The following is a 13376-nucleotide window of genomic DNA, read 5'->3' as shown; positions in this document are numbered from 1 at the left end:
AGCTGGCCGGGAAGGGAGAAGGGCCTTCCCATAGCTCCGGTCTCAGGCAGAGCCCACAGAGGCCACATTGGGTAGGCAGCAGCAGTTCCCACAGCAGTGCCACATCCATTGTTGGATTGTAAAACCCCTGGGGGCACTGAGGAGCTGATCCTTACCTCAGCCCTGGGTAGAGGCCCTGAGGCAGCTGATCTTTTTCTCACATTGAATGGTGGCCCTGCCCATGCAACTTATCTGACTCTCTGTCCCCAGTGCTGGCTTGACTGAACCGGAGGCCAGGTGGTTGTGGAGAGGAAACTGCTAAGATTCTGGGCACAAAAATCTCTTCCGACTCCCAGACCAGTGTACACGCTTGATTGTGCCACCTTGGAGGAACTGAGATCTTACAGATTCCCAGAGTATACCCTACTCTAGATAAAGGACCCAAAAGTCAAGTAACGGGTTGGGAAAATGCCCAAAAAAAGGGAAAAAAATAAGACTGTAGAAGCTTATTTTCTTGGTGAACAGGTATCTTCTCCCATCCTTTTGGATGAGGAATAACAAAGCTTACCATCAGGGAAAGACATAAAAGCCAAGGCTTCTGTATCCCAAATACCCAAAATAAATATTCAATGGTTTCAGGCCATCAAGGAGCTCAAGAGGGACTTTGAAAATCAGGCAAGAGAAGTGGAGGAAGGATTGGGAAGAGAAATGAGAGAGATACAAGAAAAGCATGAAAAGCAGGTCAACACCTTGCTAAAGGAGACCCAAAAAATTGCTAAAGAAAATAACACCTTTAAAAATAGGATAACTCAATTAGCAGGGGAAGTTCAAGGGGCCAATGAGGAGAAGAATGCTTTGGGAAGCAGAGTTGACTAAATGGAAAAGGAGGTTGAAAAGCTCACTGAAAAAAATAGTTCTTTAAAAATTGGAATGGAACAGATGGAGGCTAATGACTTTATGAGAAAACAAGAAATCATAAAACCGAAAGAATGACAAAATGGAAGATAGTGTGAGGTATCTCATTGGAGGAGCAACTGACCTGGAGGGTGGATCCAGGAGAGACAATTTAGAAATTATGGGACTACCTGAAAATCATGATCAAGGAAGGAGCCTAGACATCATCTTTTGTGGGATTGTCAGGGAAAGCTGTCTAGAGCTGAAGGGCAGAATGAATATTGAAGGAATCCACCAATCACCTCCTAAAAGAGATCCAAAGGAAGAAAATCCTAAGAACATTGTGGCCAAATTCCAGAGTTCCTGGGTCGGGGAGAGAGTATTGCAGGCAGGTAGAGGGAAGCAGTTTGAGTATTGTGGAAGTGCAGTCGGGATGGCATAGGATCTGGTGGCTTCTGCCTTGGGAGATCGAAGGGTGTGGAGTGTGATGTTCCAGAGGTCAAAGGAACTAGGACTGGGACCAGGAGTCACCTACCTAGCAAAACTGGGTGTAGTACTTCAGGGGAAGAAATGGTCTTTTGGTGAAGTGGAGGACTTTTGGGAATTCTTGATGGAAGGCCCAGAACTGGGGAGAGGATTTGACTTTCAAACACAGGAGTTGGGAGAGGCATGAAAAGGTAAATGGCAAGGAGAGATCATAAGGGACTTACTAAGGTTGAATTATTTGCATTCCTACATGGAAAGACAATATTTGTAACTCTTGAAACTTTTTTCAGTGTCTGGGTAGTTGGTGGGATTACACACACACACACACACACACACATACACACACACTCTCACAGACACACTCACATACAGAGAAACAGAGAACACAGGGTGAATTGAATAGGATGGGGTCATATCTTAAAAAAATTGGAATTAAGAGGTGAGAGAGATATAGTGGGAGGAGAGGGGGATAAATGGAATGGGGCAAATTATCTCTCGTGAAAGAGATAAAAGATAAAGATAAAGAGTAAAAGATCTTTTGGTGGAGGGAAAAAGGGGGGAGGTGAGAAAAAAACATGAAGCTTACTCTCATCACATTCGACTAAAGGAAGTAATAAAATGCACATTCATTTTGGTATGAAAACCTATCTTACAATATAGGAAAGTGGGGGAGAAGGGGATAAGCAGGGTGGGGGGGATGAGGGAAGGGAGGGCAATGGGAGGAGGGAGCAATTAGAAGTCAACACTCTTGGGGAGGGACAGGATCAAAAGAGAATAGAAGAAATGGGGGGCAGGATAGGATGGATGGAAATATAGTTAGTCTTACACAACATGACTATTGTGGAAGTCATTTGCAAAACTACACAGATATGGCCTATATTGAATTGCTTGCCTTCCCAATGGGGATAGGTGGGGAGGGAGGGAGGAAGAGAAGTTGGAACTCAAAGTTTTAGGAACAACTGTTGAGTATTGTTCTTGCATACAACTAGGAAATAAGAAATACAGGTAATGGGGTATAGAAAGTTATCTTGCCCGACAGGAAAAAAGAGAAGATGGGAATAAAGGAAGGGAGGAATATTAGAAGGGAGGGCAGATTGGTGATAGGCGTAATTAGAATGCTTGGCATGTTTTGGTGGGGGGAGGGTAGAAATGGGGAGAAAATTTGGAGCCCAAAATTTTGTGGAAATTACTGTTGAAAACTTAAATAAATAAATTTAAATACAAAAAAAAGATTTACATGAACTGATGCTGAATGAAGTAAGCAGAACCAGCAGAATAACTGCACAGTAACAGCAACATTTTGTGATGATCAACTTTGAGTGACTTAGCTCTTCTCAGCAATACAATGATCCAAGACAATTCCAAAAGAATCCATGATTCAAAATACTATCCATATCCAGAGAGAGAACTGATGGAATATGAATGCAAATCAAAGCAGACTATTTTCATTTTTGTATTTTTTCTCATGTTTTTCCCTTTTGTTCTGATTCTTCTCTCATAATATGACTCATTTGGAAATATTGATATGATTAATATTAATAATTAATAAGATAAGTATAATCTATATTGAGGAGGTGGGAAGGGAGGGAAAAACATTTGGATCTCAAAATATTAAAAAGCAAATGTTGAAAACTATATTTACATGTAATTGGAAAAAAACACTATTAAGTGTGAGAATAAAAGAGAGCTGGAAAGGAAAAAAAACAATTGGCTTTTACATCAGGACAATTTTAAATTTGAGAAGGAAAGATTTAAAATGGAATCCCTTATGTATGTAAATCCTGGCAAATCTTTATTGCTTGTTGCAACTTCATGAGAATAGAAATAACTGCATCTGGCTCTAAGTTTTTATTAGTGAAATTTGCCGTTTAAGGTAAAAGCATTCGTAACAATTTGTGAGTTTGAATTTAGGTATAGCTGTTTGCATTAAATCAGTATCTGAAAGAAATATCATAAGCTACTCAGAGGGAATGTGATCCTGTACTGTTAACAGGTGAAGTGTGTATCTGGAAAGGAAACACTGAGGGAACAATTCTAGACTCAATCTAGGATGGCATCCTCCTGATCAGTTTCCCCATTGTGTTCCTTTAAAAAGGAATGTTTCCCACCTGACTATTCCTGAGTCTGGCTACGAAGCAGACACTGCATGATTGGAGAATTTACTCTTATCTGAATTCAAACAGATTCAAGAATGTTTTATTCTGCCATATTTGCTATGTCACATGTCCCTACTTTTTCCTTCTATATCAAATTTCTATGATCAATAACAAGTGAGCAGCAAAACATGTAAGCCCTTTTGTTTAATCTTACTCGGAAATCTAATATTATTTTTATCTGAAATTAGAACATGTTCATAAATTTATGCAAACTACTTAAGACTCACCATAAGCTGTCCCCATTGTTTAAAAGGATTTTAAAAGCAGTAGTGTTTTTCTATAATCAGTCTCTTGCTGTTACCAATGTGAGATTCCATTGTACCTTTTTGACTAAAGCATTTTGTGATATGTAGGAATTATGTAATAATTAAGAACTTGGTTTATTCTAATACTTTGGGAATTCATATTACTTAAGCATATTTTTATAACAACTCAGCTTTAATGAACTTCAATTTGAAAGTTTTGTTTTTCCTTTAAAATAATAAGAGAACTATCATTTTAAAAGGTTTCAACTAATTTTCTTTATAAAAGTTTAGTAACTCTTTTAACATCAGGATAAATTTTAAACTGTTTTAAAGGACAAAGAAATATTTTTAGAAAAAATATTTTTCAAAAAAAGGGGGGTAAAGTCTACTAAATTTTCATTTTCAAGATAAATTAACATGTAATGATATATAAAGCAGAAAAGATATTGCTGTTTTAATCTGAATTTGTAGTCATTCCATGGCCTAAGCAAGAGTTAAAATTAATGTTTGAACTTATAAATAACTTAATTTCTAAAGTTTTTCTTCCAGAATGAATATAATCAGAGAAGGATAAAAAAGCCTGTGAAGCAACCATGAACATCTATTCAGTTGTGAGGTTCAAGTTAGAAACCTCTTTTGTTTAAGACAATACAGCTATGCTAGTGAAGAGTAATAACTTGTGAGCTATCTTGTCTATGGTAGAAATATAAAGGAAAGGGAAGCAGTCTGAATAATGGGTTCAAGAGATTTTGAAAGATAAACAAAAGTTTGATCAAAGATATGGAAAGCAGATAAGAAGGTTTGGGACAAATGGAGGTCATCCAAGCCCCTCCTATTCCTAGATAGTTACTCTGGGTACGCTTATATCAGTCTCAGATGGTTTAATTATGTTGAGAGAGTGTGGGAAAGTATTTTCAGAAGGAAGAAAAATGATATAACTTGATTTGATAGTTAATAGCCCAATCAAATTTGAGATGGCCCTACCTAAAGAATACGAACCCATATTTAAACCCTTCTGGTTATTTTTTTGGTCCTTGTTTGTTTAATCTCTGTGCCATATTTGTGTCTTTCAGATTTAGTACCCTCTACTTGCAGATGATAGCTCAGGCTGTGTACCATCCTCACTGTCTGAGACCATTACATATCACTGTCTAGACCTGGTATTAACCACGTTCCTGCTACTGACTAAAGACCCAACCCCTCCAATGTCGGGACCCTTTGAGGCAGGGACAGTTCTATGTTCAATCTCATCAGGAAGCAGTTTCAGAAGCCAAGACTTTCATCCCTTAACCCAAAGGATTCTGAGTCCTATCTGTTTAAGGGGGGGAATCATGAGGTGCCTGGGTGCATGTACTTGGGCCCCAACCCCAATTCTAAAATCTCATTTCTCTTTAAAAATCTTGTCAAGCTACATCAATTTCTTGTCAAGATTGGCACAGACCTACATGGACTAAAATTACTTGCAAAGAAAAAAAGGGGGAGATGTAGAGGGCCAGTACTAATGGAATCTGGAATGTGAGGTACTTGAGATTTGTACTAGCATAAAGACTGATGCTCTTAGGACTGGCTCACCATTCCACTCCTGATAAGCAAGGAGGAGATCATCCTCACCCTGACTGTGTACCCCGAGGTTGTTACACAGAAGGAACTAAGATAAGGAAGTGAAAGATATAAACTAAAAATGTTCTCATAGGAATAACCCTGCTTGCTTGCTTAAGAGAGTATATAAATCTTGATCCTCAGATCAATAAACCAGTCATATACAGATGGTACAGGCTTTCCTAGCCCCTGTTGCTGTTGTCTCTTTCTTTTCTATCACTGCTGCACCTCCAATCCACCAGTTGCTGGCATTCATACATTTCACTAAGATTGTCAAATTTATGTGGGAACAGTTGGACAAAATAATTTCTAATTATTGTTTTAGTTTTCTCTTCACTGGAAGTGAATTCATCCTTTTCATTCTTGATATTGCTAATTTGGTTTTTTTATGTCTTTTCTTAAAAATCAGATTGACCAAAGTTTTATCAATTTTATTGTTTTTTTTTCATAAAACCTCTTCTTAGTTTTACTTATTAATTCAATAGTTTTCTTAATTTCAGTTTTATTAGTCTCTCCTTTGGTTTTCAGTATCTCTAATATGATATTTAATTGGGGATTTTCAATTTGTTCTTTATCTAGCTTTTCCAGTTACATGCCCAATTCATTGATCTCCTTTTCTCTATTTTATTCATTTAAGCATCCAGAGATATAAAACTTTTTCAAAGAACTGCCTTTACTGTATTCCACAAGTTTTGGTAGGTTGTCTCATTATTGTCATTCTCTTGAATGAAGTTATTGATTGTTTCTATGAGTTGTTGCTTCACCCACTCATTCTTTAGGATTAGATTATTTAGTTTCCAATTAATTTTTGGTCTATCTTTCCATGGCCCTCTATTATATATAATTTTTAATTGTATCATGATCTGAAAAGGATACCCTGACTATTTCTGTCTTTCTGCATTGGATTGTGAGGTTTCTATGCCCTAGCACACGGTCAAATTTTGTGTATGTGCCATGTACCACTGAGAAAAAGGTACATTTCTTTCTATCCCCATTCAGTTTTCTCCAGAGGTCTATCATATCTGAATTTCTAGAATTCTCTTCACCTCCTTAACTTCTTTCTGGTTTGTTTTGAAGTTAGATTTATCAAGTGCAGAGAGGGGGAGGATGAGGTCGCCCAGTAGTATAGTTTTTTTGTCTCTTTTATCTTGTAATTCCCTTAACTTCTCCTCTAAGAATCTGAATGCTGTACCACTTGCTGCATATACATTTTGTAATGATATTACTTCATTGTCTATTGTGCCTTTCAGCAGGATATAATTTCCTTCCTTATCTCTTTTAATTAGATTGTTTTGTGCTTCCTTTCTTTGTCTGAGATTAGGATTGCTACCTCTGCTCTTTTTTTTTATCTTCAGCTGAAGCATAATATATTCTGCTCCAGAATTTTACTTTTACTCTGTGTTTATCTCCGTTTCAGATGTGTTTTTTATAAACAACATGTTGTAGGATTATGATTTTTAATCCATTCTCCTATCCTCCTCTGTTTTACGGGAGAGTTCATCCCATTCACAGTTATGATTACTATCTGTGCCTTTCTCTTCATCCTATTCCCCCCTCCTTCGTTTATGCTTTTATTTCTCCCTTCTCCTTTCCCCTCCTCAAAAGAGTTTTACTTTTGAGTGCAGCCTCCCTCAATCTTCCCTCCTTTCTCTCAGCCCCTCTCCCTTTTCCCTTAATACTTCTTCCCTGACTTCTAATCATGCCTTCCCTTTTCTTTCCCCTTTCCCCTCCTACTGCCTGCCTGGCAAGTTAGATTTCTTTGCTTACTAGAGTGTTATTCCTCCTTGAACCAAATCTGATGAGAGTAAAGCTCAAACAATGCTTATCTCCCTCACTTCTTTCACTCTACTATAATGTTTTTCTGCCTCTTCGTGTGATGTAATTTATTTACCCTTTTCTACCCCCTCATTTCCTCTTCTCCTTTCCCCCCACTTTATTAGGTTTTTTTTATCATCACATCAGTTAATTTATATTAACTATAATATCTATCTCTATCTTTGTATATGCATTTTAAATGTCATAAAACTATACAATTCTCAAGATTAACAAGTATGATTCGCTCATATAGGGATTTAAATAGTTTGCCCATATAATATAAAAAGTTTTTTTTTTCCTTTTACCCCTGTTTATCTTTTTATACCTCTCGAGTCTTGTACATGAAGATCAAATTTTCTATTGAGCTCTGACCTTTTCATCAGGAAGGTCTGAAAATTCCTTATTTCACTGAATATCCCTCTCCTTACCTGAAAGACTATGCTCAGTTTTTCTGGGTAATTGATCTTTGGTTGTAGTCCAAGCTCCTTTGTCTTATGGAATATCATATTCCAATCCCTCTAATCTCTTAACGTAGAAGCTGCCAGAACCTGTGTGATTGTGACTGTAGTTCCTTGAAATTTGAATTTTTTCTCTCTCACTTCTTGTAATCAAAGCTATCTATAGGCATAGAAAAAATACTCTCACTACTGATGGGAGAAATGGAAATTGAAAATATTCTGTGGTGCTCCCTCGTATCTATTAGATTGGCTAATAGGACAGAAAAAGTAAATGGAAAATGTTGAATGGGAAGTGAGGAAAAGTGAGACTTAATGAGTTGTTAGCGAACTATTTCAATCATTCTGTAGAGCAATTTGGAACTATGCCAAAAGGGCTATAAAACCATGCATATCTTTTGACTTAGTAATACCACTATTAGGTTCATATCCCAAAAGAGACAAAAAAACAAAAAAGGAAAAGAACCTATACATACAAAAATATTTATAGTAACTCACTTTGGGAGGCAAAGAATTAGAAATTGAGGGGATGCCCATCAATTGGGGAATGGTTGAACAAGGCACTATTAAGTAATTACGTTCACTCTGTGCTAGGTGGGTGGGGATATGTTGTCTAGTTTAAGGGCTTCAGAGTGAATTGGGTTTAAGGCTTGAACTCTGGACAAGAAATCTAGCCAGTAAACCCAAAGGAAAAAAAGACAGATTTTGGCCATGGAAGCATACCTTCTCCTGGTTAGAATACCAAAGGAGAAGCAAGGGGAGGGGAAGAATGGGGAGGAGAGGTGAAGAGAGGAGAGGACAGAAGAGGAGAGGAGAGAAGAGGAGAGGAAAAAAGAGGAGAGGAGGGGAGAGGAGAAAAATTGCTACTCAGTCACAGGTTGTGTTTGTTCTTCATTCTCAAAGGGGACTATGACATCAGGATGATGACATGACTTGTAGTTGACTCTGATTTGAGCGAGGGAGTGCTGTGCAAGGTCACCAACCTCACTTTCTTCTCCTAAGCCATCTGGGTCCAGTGGCCAAATATTCATCAGGATGACTGGAGATGGCCCGGGATGAAATGTGAGACCTTGGGCCTTTCAGGCTAAGGATGATATGTATTTCATGTGAGATTTCAGTGAGATACCATGGTTTGCATGACTACACATTTACAGCCTATATTCAACTGCCTGACTTCTCAATGAGGGGGCAATGAGGAGGGAGGAAGGGAGAAAATTTGGAACTCAAGAATTTTAAAAACAAAAGTTAAAATTTATTTATACATGTAACTGGGGAAAAAACTAAAATTTAATTTAAAAAAGCTTCAATAGATTGAACATTAAATTATCAAAAATGAGGAAAAGTATTGTTATATGTTCTCAAAGATCATGATACAGAAATTAATAATGTAGAGAAACGCATTTAGAAGAAACAGACATCACCTTTGAATTCAATGGTAAATTCAGAAAATAGTCACCTACCACTAGATTTGTCATATGTAACTGAAAGTGGTTTACTACTAGAGAGAGATTATGAAATGGTGATGGTTTAAGAGACAAATCAAAATGCCTCTATGGGTGAAATGAACAGAAACCCAATAAATCATATTTTGATTAAAAAAAAAGCTTTGAACACATGATTATCTGGGGAATTTGATTATGCAAATAGATGGTTTAATTGAATAATTCAACATTAGGTCATCATAATCAGAAATTACATGTAATTTATCTCTAAACTGTCCCAGTCCTGATACTCAATGATGATCAGGACAATGGTTGCAATTGTCTATTTCAGTTCATGTTTAGAAATTTAGAACTTGGAGAATACACAAAAATATATTATCAGGTGGCAACAATTTAATGCCAGAAGCTCACTGTCATTCATAAATAAATAGATAGAATCTTTCTATTGCAAATACAGATGATTCCAAAGAATTAAAGATATAAACTCTTCTGGAAATAAAGGATTATCATAGATAAAACTATTGCCCACAATTGTCCTAGACATAATATTGATCTATAAAACAAAATTAAGCATATTTTAATACTTGGCAACATACTGAATATTCATAATCTCTGACTTAACATGAGATGAGCAGCTTTAAAACTTTATAAATGTGGTGGTGAAAATTAAAGTATGCAGGGACATTATGAAATACATGTTATCCTCATAATCATGTCTTCTACTGGAGTTTTCCTAAAAATGCTTCCAGTCAGCCCAGAGAATATAGCTACATCCCAATATTCAATTAAATGAAGCATTTAAAGAGTTTTTGAAAGAAATTTAAAACCGTTTCTTTCACTTTAAATTACACAGTTTATCCTTATATAGTTCTTCTTTGTTAATTCCTGAATATGAGAAAATAGAAGAATTTGCATGATATCTCAGTACAAATTGCAAAAATTTAACAATACTAAATATCTAGCATGACATTACCTAGTTGGCAGAATTTTTTCTTTAGTATCACAAATGTCCATTCTTTCTCAAACCAATAGATCTCAATTCTTGGTAAAAGAAATACAAATGTCAGTAACACTAAGGTGGGAGTCAGCCCAGTTAGCTACAGCAGCACCAGCTTTGGGCCTTGGACACATCTGGGATAGCTAGGCAGAAGCAGTAACTTTGGAAGCTCCCAGCCCAGAAAAACTAAAGGGATCAGTCAAGTGCTCAGAAGCTGATTATAGGAGACACTTTGCTGGCACTTGGAGCAGCTGACATTAATTGATAACTCTATTTCCCATATATAGATTTGGATCACAGTTCTTATGTGTGATGAGTAAAACACAGTAAGATCTATAAAGAAAAATTCTATTCAGAATAGTTCTACAAGCAGCAACATTTCTGCTAATACTGATAAAATCAGGGATTGTTTGAACATAATTATCAAACACTCTTTGGAACATAGTCAGACCTAAATTAGAGAAAGATCAGATCAGGGCTGGGGAACCTGTGGCCTTGAGGCCACATGTGGCCCTCCAGTTCCTCGTGTATGTCCCTTTGAATGAAGCCAAACTTCAACTTTGATTAGATTGTTGTTGGATTAGATCACTGAAAGATCAAGCCAACATAGTACAAGTCAAAAAGCTACTAAGTTAATACATTTATTCACTGGTATACCAATGAAAATCCCTAACAAATATTGTACAGACCTAGAAAAAAATAGTAATATTAATCTGAAGGAAAACAAAGTAAAAAAAATAGGAAAAAATAAAGTAGGAAGGAAGGGGAACTATTGGTACAAGATCTCAATACTACCGCAAATCAGTAAAATTTAAAAATAATAACAAAAACCATTATGCTTGTTAAAAGTGGAGAAGGAGTTAGGGAATCAGATTAAAAACATAACATACGAAAACAAAGAAAATAATCAGAATAGCATAGTGTTTGGTATATCAAAGCTGATGGGAAAATTGGAAAGCAATATGGCAGAAATTAGGGAAAAACTAACATCTCACATCTGAGTATCTTACTAAGAATTTTAAAAAATTTCATAAACAATTTAGAGAAAGAAAGAAAAAAACTGTCTTTTTCCCCCTAGTCAGTCATTTATTAAGCTCTGGGGATACAAAAAGAGGCAAAGGCAATCCCTGCTCAAAAAGCCTACAAGCAAATGAGGAAAACAATAAGCAAACAAATGTAGCAAAATAAGATATATCCAGAATCAAAGGGAAATGATGCTCTAGTTCTAAAAGTTCTGGAAATTTTCATTCAGAATTTCATGAAATATAACATCTAAATTTTTTTTTTTTCTGAACGTATTTTTCAAGAATGAATAAATTCTTAGACCATCTCTGCTTGACTTGTTTTAACTATTATAAATTTGTCAGTTTATATAATATTATTTTTCTTAAATTTTATTCGCTTTTCTTTCAATTTGTCAGTTTAGGTAGTTTGATCTATTGCTAGGTCTCCATACCAGAAATAAATAAATGAATAAAAGAGTAAATAAATAAATTGATCTGTATCTATCCATCTACATAGACACTCATGTGTGTGTGCATGTGCATGTGTGTGTGTAATATACCTTGTCAATACATACGACACTATTTATTTGGGTAGTTGACCTCTTTCCTTTAAGAAAAAGATAAATTCTATTTTTACTTTCCTTTCATTATCCAATACATGGCCCACATCTTGGCAAGGCATCTCTTTTATAATAAATAGGACATGAAGGATGCCCTATTTTAAATTATTTTTAAAATTTAATTTAATTTTTATTTAACAAAATATCTTTTCTATTTCCCCTTCCCCTACTGAAAACACAAAACAAAACAAAATCAAAAAGTAAAAAATAAATATAGTTGAGAAAAACAAATACTTACATTGATCAGATCTATGTAAGAAAAAGTCTAATGCTACAACGTCTATCCTTTCTCAGTCAGAAGGTAAGCAGCATGAATCATTATCTGTTCCCTAGAATTGTATTTGTTCACTTTATTGATAATATTTTTAACTCTTGTTTTTATTAAATTTTAATTTATTAAATTTATTAAAATTTATTAAATTTTATTTATAATTTATGGAATAAAATGAGCATTTCCATAACATGGTACAATAAGAAGGATTACTGTTGATGAAACTGCAAATTCACCATACATAACTTTCTATTCATTTCAGACATACAACAAAATTATCATGTAGTTTTTTTTTCTTCTCTCCATCCCTGTCCTAGAGATACCGCCATTAGACGCAAATAGTGGTATGTGTGTATGTATGAATGTGTGTAAAGTTATTCCATACATACTTCTGTTCATCAGTTCTTTCTCTAGATGCAGACAGTGTCTTTTTTCTTTCTAGTTTTCTGTGTAGGTATTTTGGGTATTTATAATAGTCAAAATAACTTATTCACTCAAAGCTATTCTTAAAACAACAATGCTGTTACTGTAGACAATTTCTGTTGGTTCATCTCATTTCACTCTTCATTATTTTGTGCAAGTCTTTCCGTTTTTTTTTTTAAATCATTCAAGTTATCACTTCTTATAGCATAGTAGTATTCCATCACAATCATATACCACAACTTGTTCAGCTATTCCCTAATTAATGGGCATCCCTGTAATTTCTAATTCTTTGCCACAACAAAGAGAAGTACTATAAATGTTTTAGAACATAAAGGTTCTTTTCTTTTTTCCCTATTTATCTTCAGAAACAGACCAAGTAGTGGTATTGCTGGGCCAAAGGGTATGGGTAGTTTAAAAAGTCTTTGGACACAATTCCAGATTGCTCTCCAAAGTGGTTGGATCAATGCCACCAACAACGAATTACTTTCCCAATTTTCCGCCTCCTCTCCAACATTTGTCACTTTTCCCTTCTTTCATTTTAACCCATCTGATAGGTGTAAAATGATCTCAAGTTTGGTTTTCATTTCTCTAATCAACAGCATTTCAGAGCATTTTTTTTTGTATAAATTATTTTGATTTCTTTGCTGGAAAACTGCCTGTTCATATCCTTTGTCCATTTATCAGAGGTGTCAAAGGTGAATAATTTGCATTCTTATAGATTTGACAGTTATTAATATATTTTAGATATGAAACTTTATCTGATAAACCATATTTTCTTCTGATCTTGGTTACATTTGTTTTATTTGTACAAAACCTTTTCAATTTAATGTAACTGAAATTATCTATTTCACACCTAATTTTATTTTCTCTATGTCTTGTTTATTCATAAATTGTTCACCTATTCATAAGTCTTAGGAGTAATATGTTTCCTGTTCTGATTTTGCTATAAAATATCTCTTTATATCTAGGTCAAGTATTCACTTTTACCTT

The sequence above is a fragment of the Notamacropus eugenii genome, chromosome 4, assembly GCF_028372415.1.
Source record: "Notamacropus eugenii isolate mMacEug1 chromosome 4, mMacEug1.pri_v2, whole genome shotgun sequence".
NCBI classification, from domain to species: domain Eukaryota; kingdom Metazoa; phylum Chordata; class Mammalia; order Diprotodontia; family Macropodidae; genus Notamacropus; species Notamacropus eugenii.
This window is presented reverse-complemented; position numbering follows the sequence as displayed.